This window comes from Lissotriton vulgaris, chromosome 5, assembly GCF_964263255.1.
Source record: "Lissotriton vulgaris chromosome 5, aLisVul1.2, whole genome shotgun sequence".
Taxonomy (NCBI): Eukaryota; Metazoa; Chordata; class Amphibia; order Caudata; family Salamandridae; genus Lissotriton; species Lissotriton vulgaris.
The window spans coordinates 873165683-873184314 of NC_141693.1; the positions used below are offsets into that span (position 1 = coordinate 873165683).

The following is an 18632-nucleotide window of genomic DNA, read 5'->3' on the forward strand; positions in this document are numbered from 1 at the left end:
TGACCTGTTCCTCTTTTCACCAAAAAGTGCACTTTAAACAACTTATTTTCCAAAGCATATAAAATAGGAAATCTGTTTTTTATAAACAAGATTTAAAAATTCAAATATTCAAGGAAATTCCCATCTAAACTTGTCAAAGAAGACATGGCGTCACAGAAAGTTTGTTTATCAGCGACCTTTAGAGGAGCGTGGTAAAGGGGCAACTACCATTTATAGTGACGGGCTGATGGGGTCTCAAAATGCATCGCCTCAGAACTCCCTTACAGCTGACCTGGAGCTGGTAGTAATGGATTTAGAGTGATAGGTCAATTAAGTGTCTTGCCAACAGCACTATTTGTACTGTATGCTTTCTGTTTGAGACCACCTTGTGAACCACGGTGGTCCTAGACAAACAAAACATTAATATGCTCACCACAAACTGGGACAAAAAGATCCCATCTTATGACGTAGGTGTATTATGTTTGAAGATGGACTAACGCATTTTGGGGTCTGTCATCAGGAATAGTTACTACCAGTCTGACATACTGGCATTAAGCTCCTGCCATTTTGGAATTTTTTCCATAAAGCTGTTCATGGGAAAAATCTTACTGTAAATGGTAAATAAGTCTAGATATGGTAGCATGGCTATTGCCAGCATATCACAGATGTATGCAAGAATGTCAAGGACAAAAATAGTGACATACAAAAGTATTGTGGCCAAAATATCGACAATCAGAATATTGTAAAGGTGAGTATATATTGGTAAGGTGCAAACACCTTTAATAATAATAATAATAATAATAATAATAATAATAATAATAATTCCCAAACACCTTTTTGCTACTGTACCATGTGAGGTAAGGATATCTGATACTACAATACTAACCTGATAACCCACCATTCAATTGCATATTTAGACTGGGTGCATTTCATAGCCACTCTTTCCCCTTGTATAACAGCATAACCCCACATTCAAAGGAAATAGTATACAACATACCTCTTTCTGTTGGGATGAAAAAAAAGTGATAAAAATAAAACCAATTATATACAGCAATAAAAATATAAAACATAGTATTAAAGTTAATGACACCCAACCTACAATAAATAGAATTAAATCAATATTTAATGTACTCCTGACATTTTACAGGTGAAGTTGTGATCTCCCTCTCAAACCTTCAGCAAAATTTCCAGGATCATCCACACTCATGGGAGTAAAACTGTGCTCATCATTAACATCTGGTTCATACAATTGCTCTCGCACTCGAACATCTAGAAACACGTTACTTTCTTCATCATCAGAGATAACAGGATGGTCAACCTCACTTAATTTAGCACATTCAAAACCTCTGCAAACTGAGATTCTGCTCATATTCCAAATGTATCCTTCCATCCCATCCCTTTCCTTGATCTACCATAAACTTCTACAACTTTAACAGAATCATACCATCTAGGTAACTCTTTACCTGACACCACAGGTTTTTTTGACCCCAATGTCCAGAATGTATCTTAATTTTAGAAAACGTTTCTAGATTCCTGTTAACTATCTCTTAGTTTTCCACACACTTTAATAATTTTGTCATCAACAACCTCAGATTCCCCACCACTTTCCTTTAACCACCAAGGAGTCAATTTGGTACCAGGCTGCCTTCCACAAAGCAATTCAGGGAACATTCAGTAACAATAATAGGCATGGTGAGATACGACGGCAAAGTGGCCTGTAAAGCTCTCCACCAAGATAATCCATCCTTCATAGCCAGTTGAATAGATTCTCTGACCACACAATTAAACCTCTCAACTTGGCCATTAGATTGGGGGATAATAATTAGCAGTTTCCTTGTGTCTGATAACACATTCCAACAGATAATCTTCAAACTTCTTACTAACAAACTGCGGCCATTATCAGACAGCACCTCTTCAGACAAACATTCTCTGCAAAATACATCTAAAAATTCAATCAAAACTTCAGAATTAATTTTCTCTGTCATTCTGACTTCAGGCCACTTAGACACTTAGAAAAACTAGTAATTAACATAATATCAAAATCTTCATTCCAGCGAACAGTAAAAAAATGGACTTAAAATATGTATGCCCGACTTTCTCCACAATACCGAAGCAAACTCAATCTGCAAACATTCAGCTACTTAAGGTTGAGCCATTTTGTCACTATTGGAAGAAAGATTACAATTTCTCACCCACTCAACCATACTGTCAATGCCAGGTCACTAGTAAAATTCATGAAGGTGCCTCTTAGTTGCTGACGTCCTAATATGCCCTTGATGACCAATAGAAAAATTCTCCTTCTCAATCCAACAGGCGGCACAGTTGTGTTACCGCAAAACAAACTAATCATATATCAATTCACACTTCACTTTAGAAAATACTGCTACCTCTCCACTCAACTTCCGCTATTCTGGCCAACCCCTGTAAAGGTATTCACAAACCAAACTTATCTCAACATCTCCTTCCAGTAGACCCACCCACATATCTTTAGAAATTACACCTGAGTCATTATCCATGTTATTCGAACCATTGATGTCAACTACAGTATAAGCCACTTCACATTCCTCCAGCACATCCTCATTCAACTTCAGCGCCACCAGCAAACCAAAATCTGCACGCACATTAACTGATCCTGGCATGTATTTGATCTTAAAATGATAAGACTGAAGTTTTGGTGTCATATGAGCTAATCTAGCAGTCAAACACCGTACTCCTCGTGAATAAAGGACAAACACAAGTGGTTTATGGTCTGTTCTCAAAACAGACTGCATTCCCCATAAGAATTGTCTGCAATTATCGGCAGCCCAAGTACATGCTAATCATTCTTTCTCTATTACAGAATCGTTTTTCTTACCCTCTTTTATTGTTCTAGACACATAAGACACTACCCACTCTTTGGATTTAAGCCTCTGTAACAAAATTCCACTGAGACCACACCCACTTACATCCATCGAAAAGCATTCTTTGCCCAATTCAAACACTCTAATAAATTGAACATTTACTAATTCAGTTTTAATATCAATAAAGTGAATGTGTTGTTCTACATCTCATACAATTTTTTTATTAGCAAATATCATAAAGGTTCTATTTTAGTAGCGTAATTGTCAATAAACTTTTAATAAAATTCTGTCAAACCCAGACATGATAGTAATTGTTCCCTAGTTTGTGGCACAGGAGCATCCACCACTGCCTGCACATGGTTCTGATTAGGTTTTATTCAATTTCTAGTGATACACTGTCCAAAATATTCCACCTCTTCACATTTAAATTTACATTTTGACTTTAAGGGTTAAGCGATTCTGTTTTAATAGATAAAGTACAATCCTTAAATTGAATAAATGATCTTCCTCACTCTTACCAAAAACAAAAATATCATCCTGAAATGCAGTGGCTCCATCAATACCTTCTAAAGTTTTTCATTAAACATTGGAAAAAAGATGCTGCACTGGTTAATCCAAAAGGCATTCTGCAACTTTGAAACAGGCCTGGAATGGACTGTTCATCCAACCAAACTTGGTAATAGGCACTGGCAAGATCTAAAATGGAAAAAAAGCATAGCTCCAGCAAATGTAGAAACAAATTCATTCAAATTAGGTACAAGATGGCTATCTATCCTTACCTCATTGTTGAGGCTTCTCGTCAGGACAAGAAATGCTTTAACAAGCCTACCAACTCTGAAAGTCCTATGGAAAGGGTTGTTCTCCTGTGCCCCCTACCTCAACAGGACAATGCCTCTGAACCTGAGGTAGTGTACTCCTCCAACTGCCTAGGCCATACAGTGGACCCTTAAGTCACTACTGTACTAAGACACTGCAGGGCTCAGTGGTGTTACTTCATCCCACTTACCAGTTATTTACTTCTTGGTAGAGCTCTCCCATTATCAAGCTACATCCGTTGATGGACTAAAATCCCACCAGCGACACAGACCCTCTGTGTTTGTATTGTTATGCTCCCAGTAGGGGAACTTTTTAGAATTGTTGTTCTGTGTTCTTCCCTTCCCCTTTGCTCGACAGCCCTCTTTTCTTGACAGGTATGCCATACCCATTACCACCTGCCCAAACATATAGAGGGTTTCACAGAATTTCATTCATAGTCTCTATCAGCTTAGAATGTCACTTCATACTGACCCATGGTTAAAATACTAAGCTTTAATGGGCGGGGTCTCAATGCAAGAGCAAAGCGGTTAGTACTTCTTTCCTTCCTTAGGGATACTAAGTGTGACATTTTGCTAGCTACAGGAAACACAATTACTCCGTGCAGATTGGAAATGTTTACAATCACACTGGTTTGACCGTCAGTGCTTTTCCTCTGGGCCCGGGAAGGAGGGAGCAGCCAGACTGATAGACTCACATTTTTCAGAGAAAGTCTACAAAAACAGTCAGAGCTGCCTAATAGGCTCATATATGGGACTGGAGGTGAGGGGGGGGGGGTTCTACCATCACAGTCGCCTTAGTATGTGCCCCAAATGACAACCAGGAGACCTTCCTTAAAGATGCAATTAGGCAGGTGATGGCCACAACAGATGCAAACATACTCATAGGGAGCGATTTTAATATAGTTGTCGATGCCTTACTTGACAGGCACAAAGAGCCGGGCAGTCAGAAGCTCTATCAGGGATGAGCCAGAAATGGCTGTCAGACATGGGATTAGTAGATGTGTGGTGATAATGCAATCTGAAGACAAAAGCATATACATTCTTTTTTGCGGCACACCAGACTTATGCATGAAGATCCCTTTTTCTAACCTCTCCACGCTTTACCCTTGACACTACTTCCGTGGACATTGGTGTGGTGGCCCTCTCCGACCATTCGCCTATAAATCTCACATTACAACTGACACCTCACCAACGTACCTGGCGCTTAAATCATAGACTGCTTACATACGAATCTTATATCTCGGTAATCACTGATATAATTTGTGACTTCCTGGACACCAATGAAACACGGGAGACACCCATAGCTTTAGTGTGGGGCACCTTGAAAGCAGTTGTTAGAGGCCTCTTCATTGCTATATCAGCTATACTCAATCGGGACACGAGGGAAAACACTTGCATCTAGAAGGGGAAATAAAAGAATTAGAAGAGGTGCATTTAAGTACCAGCTCCTGTAAAGCGAGACATCAACTTACTGCCGCTCAAAAGCAATTTAAGGCCTTGGATATAGATAAGGCGGAGTATACAATATTGCGCACGAGACAGAAATAATATACAGGGAGTAACACGTCAGGCTGCCTCCTTGTGCAGCAGCTTCATGCCCAAACCATACAGCAATGGGTGTCCGAGATCGTACTGCCGCAGGGGAATCAAGTTTACCAGGACAAACTGATAGCACAGGTATTTGAACAATTCTCTTCCACCCTTTACACAGCAGAGGAGCTTGACACAGGCACAACTGCAGCATAAATAGCCGATGCTCCCGTGACCCAACTTCCTGAAGGTGAGGCTTCCAAGCTGGATAAAGATATCTACTCTGATGAAGCCATACAAAGGTTGCCCTTGGACAAAGCACCTGGAGATGACCGATACACCTCAGACTTTTATAAAGCGTTCGCGGCCACCCTTGACCCTCTTTTAGCACGCCTCTACATCTCTTTCAGCGTACTATACCTCATATCAACCCATCTCTTTGCTAAACGTAGATGTTAAGATTTTCACTAGCATTCTACCATCCTGCTTGGCTCCCTAAATGCAAGGCCTTATTGACGCTGATCAATCCAGGTTCATAAATGGGAGAGGCTGTAGTGACAACAACAAACGCTTGTCATTTGCTTGATATGACACAACGCTCTCATACACCGGCACTTCTTTTATCAGTCGATGCCGAGAAGGCCTTCGACTGAGTGCACTGACCATATCTTAAAAGGTGCTTGCCAAATTTGGTTTGGGTGTACGGGCCTGACGCTGGATAGGGTGTAACTATGCAGACCCTAAGGCTAGAGTTAGGGTCACTGGGATGTTGCATCAATCATTCAGGGTGGTAAGGGGCACCCGTCAGGGTTTTCCATTGCTTCCATTACTGTTCACCCTTTATATGGAACCCTTCACCAAAAGAGTGGGGCGGCATTCTCCCATAGCAGGCATACCAATGGGGGGCAGAGAACATAAATTGGAGCTCTACGCGGAAGATGTTATGCTTGCAGTGACACAGACCTTTACTTCTCTGCCACTGCTCATGCTCGAAATGGAGGAATTCAGGAAAGCCTCTGGTTTCAAAATTAATCTCCAGAAAAGCCAGGCCCTTAACCTTACTATTTCTGGGCATTTTCAGGCTCAACTTGAAAGTCTATTCCCATTTGAGTGATCCACGCAGAGAGTTAAGTTCCTGGGGCTTCATTTCAGATACACCCCATGACAGAGTGCACCTCAGTGGATAACTACAAAACCCTTCTCACTAACACCAGAGCTGAACTTTCCACATGGAAGAAATATATATTGTTGTGGTTGGGAAGACTGACAGAGGTCAACATGATGTTGCTTCCCAAAATCCTCTATATCATGCAAACGCAACCCCTTCAGCTTCCTGCACACGTTTTAGACAAATTGGAACGCCTCTTAAAATTATTTTATTTAAGCAGGGATGAAGGCCCGTATGGCATGAAAGCAGGCATATCTGAGTCAAGCTGATGGAGGATTAGGCATTCCTTATCTAGTGTGGATTACCAGGCAGCATAGCTATGTTACTTGGTGGAGTGGACCAGGATAAGCTTTGAGAAGCACTGGTGCTTCTACCAAGCGGTTGCACGGATACATATTTGGAAGGTGCCATGGCTTCTTAAAGTACATCGTACACCAGGGGTTTATGTCTCCAGGTAAACTGTGGGAGTTTGGGACAGGGTTCAAGAAACACAATGCTTTTCCTCCCGTATTTCACCCCTAACTCAATTTATAGGAAATCTAGATTTCCCCCCAGCGTCACAAGGGTCTACCTTTCCTAAATGGCAGGAAGCTAACTGTAAAAGGGTTGGAATGTTTTTGATACAGATGGGATTCTGGACCTCTCCCAACTCCTCTCTAGCTATGACCTACGCTTCAACACATATTGACAATGCCTTGCCATCCGTCATTGGATCCTGCAACCACATATTCACCCCCATGCTAACCACTCACTTACACCTTTTTGAGACATGGCTTATTACACGCCACTCAAACAAAAGCATTCTCTCTGATATTTATGCATTTCTTCTCACCCCCATGGCTCACACCAAATCATCAGCACAGAGGAGATGGGAAACGGAATGCAAGTGCACCTTTACACCTAAGGAATGGTACAACATCGTGCATAGAGCCCTTGGCTCGGCCTGCAGCACACCGGGCAAAGAAATATTTCTTTGAAAAAACCTAATATTGGTATTATACAGCGGCTAGGATAGCTCAGTGGAACCCAGACGGGGATCTAAAGTGCTGGCGACAATGTGGTCAAGTGGGCACCCTAACGCATTTACTTTGCCGTTGTCCTAAGATACAACAATTCTGTGCAGAAGTTTTATGAATATTGGAGTTCATTCTGAAAGTATCCAGCCTCATGGAGCCCTGACCAGTTACAACTTCCTACCTTGACAATGTGACTGAATCTGAAGGTAAATGCTTTGACAGGAACAGGGTGGAAACTCTATCCATTGTGGAATTGTATTTACTTTAAAATTGTTGGTCCTGCTTTACCTTTTTTATTGAGCTGATCTTTATTGGTTTTTCAACAATATCAGTTTGTCAATAGAATGGACGTTTTAATGACTTTGTGGATCTTTCTACAGCATTTGTCTGTATGCACAGCTTTTAATCTCATACAGCCAGATTCATCAATGTCCCGATTTGCGAGTCCTTAATAGAGATTATTAAGGAATCGCTATTAATAACTCGCAAAACGGGATTCATGTAGAAATCGCAATATTATTTGCGATTCCTACAGCTTCCTTATTTGTGATTAGCAAATTGCTGATCGCAAATAAGGAATGACTCCCCATGCATTCCTATAGGCCGAGAGGCCCATAGGAATGCATGGGGAGTCATTCCTTATTTGCGATTTTAGCAATTTGCTAATCGCAAATAAGGATGCGATTTCAAGGGTGCCAGGGGTGTCCAAAGGACACCCTGTAGCACCCCTGAAATGTAAATGTAGACTGATGTTGCGCACATACATGTCCAAAGGACATGTGTGTGAGTAACATAAAACTTAGAAAAATGCACTAAAGTGCATTTTTCAAAGTTTTCGCTATTTACCACTAAGTCAGACTTCGCGGTAAATAGCGGCCAAAAATAGCGATTTCGCAATTCAAAAATGGTTCATGAATTGCATTTAAGGAATCTCAAATAGAGATTCCTTAAATGCAATTCCTCGCAATTTAGCGATTTCGCATTTTGCGATTTTTGCATTTGGGATGATAAATCTCAAATGCAAAAATTGTGCTCGCAAAGGGCCAGATTCTCAGAATCTGGCCCTTTGCGAGCCGATTTTCCATTGATGAATCTGGCCGATAGTCCCATACACGCCATGTGAATTGATTGTACAGCTAAATGTACCAACATTTCTCCAAAACCTGTAGCTGCCAGGAAAATGCTCTATGTGTGGGTGGGTTGGCTTTTATTTTTTTCCAAGTACATGCCTTTAGGCAGTTCTTAATTTGTAAAAAATATTTTTTTTTTAAATAAGTGCCTGGGTACTACTCGGGAGGCCCCTGCAGCTTGCACCATTCATTGCCCCTGTCTAGCACTTCCAGTAACAGAAAAACAGAACTAATAACCATCTCACTTCTACAAGTGTGACAATGCTGACTACTCCAGGCCATCAACGTTTTAAGAATGGTATTAGTGACAGATATTTTTTAATGTATATTGGTATAATTAAACACTGGTTGTCTGCTCATCTCAAGATTTGGCATACAGTACCACCATGTGGTAGACTGTGATTAGAGCTGGTGTTGAGAATAAAGTGCAGGTGCTGAGCACTGTAAACCACTAGCTGAAATTAAGCTCTGCCTTTAGGGAATAGCTAGGAGGGGAAGAGTTGATCAATGAGACATTGTCTCTCCGAATCATATATCTGATATCTGACTTAACTTTAAAACTTGGATCTTTCCTATAAGCAATACAAACAAAACAATTAGTCATACATATAAATCAAATTGATTGGACATTACTGTAGTCTATAATTATTTATTGTGCTAGTAAAAAATATATGCCTATATTCATCTTCCAGTTGTGTTATCGGTTATTTTCTAACCCTTACCATGGAGCACCCTGCTGTTTGCTCCTGGCCACTATTCAACCTCCTTTCACCAACCAAGAAGAGAGATAGTACTGCCTGAACTTAACATACTTTTCGCAGGGGCACTATCTAGTGATTGTGCCACAGCTACCAGGGGTTAAGTAGAGTTTATCTGAAACATGTGTTAAGATGTAACCAGTGTGTGTTTATTAAGTTGGGTAGGGTATCACCTTCCTAAAATAATACCCCACTTTCTGCCACTGCTTTAATAAGCACATTATATTTCCACTATTCAAAATATCGATTGTGCCACCAGAGGAGAATTCCATATACAGTAATTTTTTATTTTTTGGGGTTATAATGCTGGCTAGTTCTCTGAGAAAGGGCCATATGACCTGTTCTACTTGCTGCAATACTGAAGAGGCAAGAGTCTGCTTATGCAGTTGAGAGCATTAAGTGCTTGGCCAAAGCAGTTATTGATTTAATTTATACATTTAAGGCACTACCTTGTGCACAATTACTTTCAAAATCATCAAGTGGGTCTATCTTCTGGGCCGTGGTTTGCAAGCTGAAGATGGTGGACTCTTTAGCTTGTTGCTCCTCGTTGGCCCAGTGCATATCGCGTGCCATCCGCTGCCTGGAGACGATGCTGGCCACACTACCGACACGTCCTTGGTGGCGGCTTCTCGGAAACCACTTTTTGGGACAGAAAGTTTCCTTACTAAAGCAGCAGTAGCTGGCCCAGCTGGTTCACGCTAGCGACCCTGGCGTCCAAGATGGCGGTTGGGGATTGACGGAGCTGCTTCCTCCGGGACTGTTCGGCCTGCGCTGAGAGGGTGGTGCGGCCCATATCGCTGCCAGACTATATGACTGTGCATTGGCCCCTGTTGTGCTCCTGGTTGGGCCAGCCATACACAGCTCTGTACTGGTGAGTGGTGTGCTGCACCCTGGCTATATCCCGCAGAGAGGGGAATCTTGTGGTCCATATCTGGGCCCATGACGAAGAATGAGTCCGGGATAAGGATGGGGACCGCCCAGACTATCCATCTGTCATATAGGTGGCGACTGGGGGAGGATCGGGTGCTGTCCCGCACAGTGACTGCCGTCCCGACCAGGCCCTGCTGGTGGCTCGACACCAAGGATGGCACCTTGGGCCTGGCGGAGCTGCCCCCTTCCGAGTAACCCGACCTGCTGTGCTGGGACAGTGGCATGGCCTCTGTAAATGTCGGAGTGTGTGACACATGTTTAGACCCAGCAGGGCTATTGGCTGAGGTAACTCAGTGTGGCTCTGGGCTGCTGAGTAGAGGATGGGCCCCTTGACGATGAGTTCTGCATCTGGAAGAGAGGAGTGCCTCAGGACCTGTGTCAGGACCTGGTGCTGAGGTTTCTGGCGGAATGACTGAGGGCCAGGCGAGGGATCCCCCCTGAGATTGGTGCAGACTGGGGAGCCTGAGTGGGGGCAGCCTGAATTGAGCTGTAGCAATGCATCTGCTGAATCCGGCCTGCATGGCTGCCCCTGTGGAAGCACGCCGCTTGCGGCGCAGACACCGGGGAATTGAAAATTCCCCAACAGAGTGAACTGTGGAGGCATCGGGAGAGATCGTGAGATCAGAAGGCCACCTGCTGTACTGTCCTTGCCCTGAGATCTGTGAAAAGAGAGCAACTCCTGCCTTCCATCCAGACATGGAGTGAAGGTTAGGCGTGGTTGCTGGAGGCCCCATATAGACTTTGCAGGTGGAGATTTAGACCTGCCGAGATGTAGGCCTCTTTTGTGTGAGTGCCCCAATTTTTCTTGCATTTCTTGTGCCAGATTCTATTGTTCAAAGTGGCAGGGTGTGGGCGGCGATTGTCTATAGAGTGCCAACCCACCGGTTGGCGCCAGGTCACCCACCCCACAACGTGGTGGTTAGGCTACTCCACTATAAGGACAGAGGTATTATACTTTAAAAGGTGCTTGCAATGGGCCATTTCACAGTAGACAATTGTAAAGTGTCGGTGTTCCTGTACTTCATGGCTGCAGTGCAGTGTTAGCATCTTTCCTTACTGGAAGTCAAGAAGGCACCCTGAGATGAGGGATTGCATTATTCTTTGATGTTCCCAATCAAACTTAGAATCATACTTGATATGGCTACACACTTCATGTGATGATCCTGGTATGGCGAGGGACTGATTAGAGGCCTATAGAGCTGGGTCACCTCTTCAAATGTCATAGTAAAAGAAAGGGGTGTCTAAACGTAGATCTCAGAATTGCTCATGAAGGGCCCCAAGTGGCAGGTCTCTGAAGAAACCACCCCCATCTCAGAATGAACAGGAGCAGGCAGCCACTCTCCAGGATGTGCCTGAGCTGGGGTGATGCTGGAGTCTGACTTGGAAACTGGCACCCCTTAGGACCGCCGGTCAGTGTTGTTAGAGTGCAGGACTTCACTCTTGGATCATGTTGTCCAGCCTATGGTGACTCTGCAGTCTGTGGACAACCTAATCTGAAGTTCTGGGTAATTGACAAAATAGTTGACTGGTGGATGTAAGTCAGGGTGGCGTTTTTGATTTGCTGGGCGGGGGTTTGTGGAAGTTCATGTTTAGGAAGACTGTCTGTGTGAATTTTTGCTGCTTTTATGGGGCCCAGGACCGAGGATACCCTGGATGCCGGATGTGAGCTTGGTCATGTACCTGGACGGTAAACAAGTGTGAGACAGGCATGAAACTGGATTTGCATACATACCATGGCCTACCCCTTACAGACTGGCCAGACTGGCCCCTGCCAAGAGACTGGAGGATGTGTTCTATTTACAATGTTTTCACATTTCATGTTTGGGTGGCCAGCCATTACTAGGCTGTTTTTGGGTAGGGAAGTTCACAGTTGGGGATCTTACGGTTTGTCTTAGGGATTGCACTATATTTTGATGTGCGAGGTTTGGTCATTAGGGGGGGTTTGGGAGGAATGTTTGGGTCGCACACACTGTATGATCAGATGCCAAACTAGCATCATACACAAACTTTATTGTAATGGAATATCCGGGAATGGGCTCAGCAACTAAATGCCATAATATTCACAGGTATTTGCAGTGACTGTGGGTACTGGTGGCTATTTTGCAAGAGACTCATCTTACTGGGGGAGAGGTTGAGTGCTTGCGACGTCCATGGTAAGGCCAGCTGTATGATACCTCCTATTCTGTCTATGCTCTGGGTGCTGATTTGGATTAGGGAAGGGATGCCCTTAAACCTTATCCACTCTACCATCGTCAAGGAGGGGCTTTATGTCCAGCTTAAGGGTGGGTTGCTGGAAAGGGATATAACTTTAGGGAGTATTTATGCTCCTCATCAGAACTAGGTGACTTTCTTCCACTCACTCTCAGCTCCTTTGGTAAGGGATGACCTCTTGAGTGGGGACATTAATTGTGTGGCTGATGTCACGCTTGACCGTTTCACCTCCGCATTGATTGAAGCACCAGAGCACAGGATTGCAAAGGGCATCAGGGACTGGCTGTATCGCAGAGAGCTGTCGGATCCTTGAAGAACCCAGGATGGAGTAATGTAATGTAATGTAAAAGCTCATTTTTATAGCGCTACTACCACTCCAAGGAGCATCTTGGCGCTCAAGCCAACCCAGCTCGAAAGGGTTGGTGGACTGAGAGCAACACAAAGTACATTGCACACTCTACACTAGAGCCCTACATGCAGCATCAGTGAGGGAAGAGATCCAAGTCTTCAAAGATTTCCTAAACTGACTCTCCTTAGACATGAGTCGGAGCTGAAGTGGCAGTTTGTTCCAGGCCCTAGAACCCAAGACAAAAAGAGATTTTCCACCTTTGGTGGCCAGTCTAAATCTGGGAATTACCAGAAGATTCTGGTTAGCCGACCTCAGACAACGTGCTGGCTGATAATGTTTAAAACCCTTGGACAGATATCTGGGTCCTTGTGACTGGAAGGCTCTGAAAGTGATAACAAGCACCTTAAACAATATACACTTGTGTATTGGTAGCCAGTGGAGAGTTTTTAGTGCGGCCGAGGCAGATGACTTTCTTGACCACCGAAGTACTAGGCGCGCAGTGGCATGCTGGACTAACTGCAACCTGTAAAGCACTGCTTTGTTGGTACCTGCATACAGCCTATTGCAGTAGTCCAGTCTGGATGTTATCAAGGCCACTGCCACTGTTTTCCTTGCTGCAAGGGGAAGAAGGTCAAAAAACTTCCTAAGTGATCTAATAATGTGAAAGCACATGCCAGCCACAGCAACCGCTTGCTATTTGAAGGACAAATGGTCATTAAACTTGATGCCCAAGTTACGAGCAGATGAGATGTTGTTTGGAGGAGCTTCCGCATCCTCGGGCCACCATTGTTTAGGGGAAAACAGATTTTGAGGGCCAAACGGCAACATTTCCGTCTTTCCGGAATTACATTTTAGGTGATTGTTATTCATCCACTCAAACGTGGCCGAGAGGCAGTTTTTAAGGTTTTCCTCTGCTCCAGGCAGCTCTCTGTCCAGTACCAGAATCAGCTGTGTGTCATCTGCATATGATATTGTGCTGATCTGGTAGGAAGCGATTAGATCCATCAGGGGAACCATATAAAGGTTAAAAAGTACCGGGCTCAAACTCGAGCCCTGAGGGACCCCTGAGCTGATGACTTTTTCTCCAGATTTAAATTCGCCTAATACAGTGACTTGGCGTCTCTGGTTGAGGAAATTCCTAAACCATGTCAGAACCACTCCTCCTATACCTGCGTTCCCAAGACGGTCAATCAAGATTGAGTGCGAGACCATGTCGAAGGCCGCCAATAGGTCGAGTAAAATCAAGACGGCCTTCTTCCCTTGGTCCATGGCCATTCGCAAAGTCTCTGCCGTAAACAGAAGAGCAGATTCGGTCGAATGTTTGGACCTAAACCCTGATTGATTTGTGTGTAGGATGTTATTCTCCTCGAAAAAATTCGTAAGTTGGACACTAACGAATTTTTCGGTCAACTTGAACACCACAGGGAGCAGGATTAACGCAGGATTATTCCTATTATCACCGCATCTAGCAACTCTACACTCATACATTTGTATGTTTAATCAGGCTTAGCTAGTATGTTGCACATACCTAGTACCTGGGGCCTCCCCTCTCAGACCTCAGTCCTTTGCTGTTAGGCTTCCAGCTGGTTTAGGAGCGCCCGGAGATCCCTGTGGTGCGATTTAACCCAATGTCCTAGGAGGGTGCTTGTTTCGGGACTCTTTGGGGGAGAATATTACTGGGTACTTCGAATTTCATCACAGTTCTGTATCCTCTGGCCCGGTCGAGTGGGAAGCCTTTTTAGGTGTTGGTTCTTGGTCACTGTTTAGGTCACTAGGTGGGACTTCAGAGGGAGCTGGATGGGAAAGTTCAGGCACTGGATGGCAGGATACATGAGTTGGACAATGCTCTGGGAACTGATGAAGCTGTGTTACACAGACTCCGAGACACATTATAGAATGCCTGCAATGTCATGATTATAAAAATTATATCACTAGGCCACACCATTAGGTGGGACAGCTGGTAGGCTACTGTTTTTTTGTGTTAGACCGGAGTCCAGAGGGACCTCTATCACTCAATTCCTAAAAGTGGAGGGCACAGTACTCTATTCTCCCAGGGTCATTAACTCCTTGCTTCAAGAATATTATAAAACATTGCATAGGCGTTCAGAAACTCTCCTGCATGGGATACACGCCTCCTTCCTGCATTGACTGCTGCTGCAAGATCTTGCTTGTGAGGCTGTGGAGGACCTTGTGGGGGGGGGGGGGGGGGGGGGTGGCTAGTGATGACCTAGGAAATGTATTTTGCCATCAAGAAATAGCTTACGGGGAAAACCATGGGGCCTGATGGCCTGCCTGTGGAGTTCTACTCTGTCTTTGCAGGGACCCTGGCACTGAAGTTGGAGTTGATATACACTGATTCTTTAAACCAGGGAGTGCAGTCTGAGTTCATATGAGACACAGTTGTGATTTCACAACTGCGGCGGGCCCTAAGATCACTCAAAAAGTATGTCACCTTTAGGAGATCTCTTAAACTGCCAATTATGGCCAGAATTTCAGTGTCCAAAATAGATATGCTCCCAAGATTGTTACACTTTTTTTTATCAAACTTCCGGTCTGGTGCCTGCTTCTTAGTTTTGGCAATAGGACACCCTGCTAAGGGAACTGATATAAGCTGCCATAGACTGTCCTTGGAGGTTGTTTAGTGCTCACCAGATGAGGGGGGCATGGGCAAGCCAGATTTTTAGCTGTATCTTTTTAGCGGTGCAGCTAAAGAGGGTCATCCAGTGGCTGGATGGGGCTCAACAGGACCAGCAGGGCTCGGGCGGCAGGCTCACCATCAGGGTGCACTGCTTGCGAAGTTGCTTTGCCCAACAGTGATGATTCCCCGGGTGGGTGTATTATTAGCAGTGGCCTTGAAATGTTGGAGACACTGTGTGCTGACGAATGCAGGGACGCACCTTTATACCCCTGCCCTACCATAATTGAGTCTTCCACATGGTGCCCCTCTCTGTTTTTTCACAGCTGTGCAGCTGTCAGCCTGGATGGATGCTGCCCTGGTAATGGTTGACTGTTATCTATTGGGCGCCCTGCTTCCACTGGAGGATTTATTGGCCCAATATGACCTACCCGTGCCAATTTCTTATTTCTTACCTATTTAGCCTTGACAACCGACCCTTAGGGACTTCTGTGACGGAGGGCATGACGAAATGACGATACATGCGATGCAACATTTGCTGGTGTCTATGGTTATTTGGTGAAGTGGTTTTATAGGTCATTGACCTAAACGGTCCGGACACCATGTTGGTACTTTGGCGTAGGTGGGGAGAGATACTGGGACGGGACTTAACCAGGGTGGCTTATGGTTATTATTATTGCAAGAAAAAAATACAAATTCCACAACGTCAGGCATGTATTGTTTATCCTGCAGCAGTGGCCGTTTGTTTTGTGCTTCACAATTCTACCGAGGCCTTCGCCCCTTTCCGGTGAATGAGAGAAACAGCAGAGAGATTCGGGGGCATGTCAAGGTTATAGTGCCTGTTTCTGCAATGAGGATGCAGCACACAAAGAAAGTGCGTGACCCATGACTAGGAACAGAACAAGACTTTCTGCTTCTTTATTCAAATTTGTATTTTGGCACCCGTTTCAGTGACAAGGGAGCCATATTGAATGTTTCTAGTCGCAACCTGGTGCCCCTTTCGCCGAGGCACCGTCAGCAACCGCCAAGTATTTTAAGGTGCAGGCCGTGGGAGCTGTTGCGTTATTGCTGTTTTATACAATATTTTATGGAGGTACAGGTTTTATCTCCTTTGAAATAATTTTGACTTTGAAGATCATAGAAGTATTTTCAGACATATCAGTAGGAGTGGATGATAGTAGTTGACCCTGTCTTTAGACTAGGTTTGCGCTATAGAATTACCACATGCATCCATATATTCATAGCTAATGCCCTGGACTGAAAATATCAGGTGCAGTTTAGGAATTACCTTACATATGAAGGGTGAGGCGCCCACTGAACCTGTAACTCGTATCTTTTGAGACTCTATTTTGGAGGCCTTGGAAATTTGAAAGGCATACAATTAAGAAATGTTTCTGACGTCACACACAAACAGTTTATATGTAAGACAATTTGAACATTTGGCACGGGGAAATATTATTTACTAATTTATCTAATTTCAATTTTTCGCACCATTTATGATCTACTTTGTAACCACTGCATAGTGCTGCGTTTAGTAGGGTTGGAGGGGACTGAGCTAGACAGTTCCTCTTTAGCCTAATGCGACATGAAGGCCAGCAAAGTGGAATTCATGCCCAACAAGCAGACACACTTATAGACATAGACTGAGGCAGTGCCATATATTTTTCCAACATACAAATAAATAAAACATTAAGCAACCTATAGACGAGGAATGTCGAGTTCACAGAAAAGGACAGGATGACTAGTGCTAGTAAGTGTACAACTAACTCCACAAATGCACCTTGCCTTGGCCACTGGCAGTAACTTCTCCTAATTTTTCATTTAGCGTTCTTTGCACCAAGTCGCCCCTGAGCAGGCATGTAACTGCTTTGGATAACTCTTGTGACCTGGTCTTATTTTAGCTAGCTAATCTCCAGAACTGTTTTTGAGGTCAGAGGTAACCTTCTTCTTCAATCCAACTTTTACATGCGGTCTCGGGAACCTGTGGTCCAACGAGGTCCTTAATCCTGCTAAAATGAAACTGGGTAAGAAGAACAATTTACTTATCTTAGTAACACTCATTCGGTGGAAACACTCTGCCTTCAGATTCATCACTATTTCAAAACCCCCAGGCACCAGACTGGATCTTGAAAAGTTTTACATGTTCTCCTGCACTGGTAGGTGGGCGTTGGGCTCCATTTTGGTGTCAGGTCTCACCCTGGACATGACGCCACCCCAGAACCCTGATGTCAGTTCCTGGTCTGTTTTTTCCAATGTCTAAGAAGTGCACACAAGAGCCCCTGGATTGACCAACAGATGTACAGTGCACACATTTTTTCAACCTTAATATCATGGTACCTATTGCCACTTCTCAGAATGGGGAGACGTGTGGGATTGGTGAGAAATCTGCAGGTGGATAGAGTATGTACTAGGATTGCTACCGAAGGTAAGTAACTTGTTTGTCTGTTAGATACTTCTACCTGTACATTACTCACCTTTTGAATCAATATCGCAGCCAATACCTCTCTCAGATTGTGAGTTTGACGAGATGGTCACACTAGAAAGTTCTGCAGCATAGATCTTACAAAATGGACATACCGGAGGACTTCTGAGTCTAAACAATAATGTTTGGTAAAAGTGTAGATCAATGCCCATGTTGCAGCTTGAAATATGCATGAAATAGGGACACCTTTGGAAAGTGCTAAGGGATATGCTTTTGCCCCTGTGGCATTGGCCCTAATAACTTCAGGAGGCTTCTCCCTGACCAGAAAATATCAGGTCTTAATGTATAGCACAGTCTGTCTGAACAGTGTATCCTTCTGCCCAGCCTTGCACTGTCTGACACCAACATAACCTAGGAATAGCTGATCAGGCCAGAATTCTACGGTCCTGTCTCTGTAGTAGTTTACCACCAAACAATGGAGTCTCTCCTTCTACTTGGTGGAATGAGGTGAAGGGTAAAATGTAGGAAGTGTGATAGAATGTACAGCTTGGGACTGGGTTACCACCATTGGAAGGAATAAAAGTTTTGCCCATAAAACAGATTGAGAAAGAAATCTGTGAATAGGGGTTGGACACACAATGGCTGTAGCTCACTCACATGCAGTGCCGACTTATTGGCAATCAAGAAAGCTGTCATATTATTAACAGGCGCAACTGGCCGCTATGTTTGGGATCAAACAAATACTTCATCATAAGCATGAGAATGACATTAAGTCCCAGTGATGCACAATGTATGGTGAATTGTAAAACATGTTCCCCTTGAGGAGAAACTAAAGTGGTTGTGTTGGTG

General features: G+C 44.0%; 1 protein-coding gene across 2 annotated transcripts in view; it reads left to right on the forward strand.

The window, feature by feature from the left end:
* FAM13C (family with sequence similarity 13 member C) overlaps nucleotides 1–18632 on the forward strand; it is an 866698-nt gene that overhangs the window by 744178 nt on the left and 103888 nt on the right. The window lies entirely within an intron of this gene.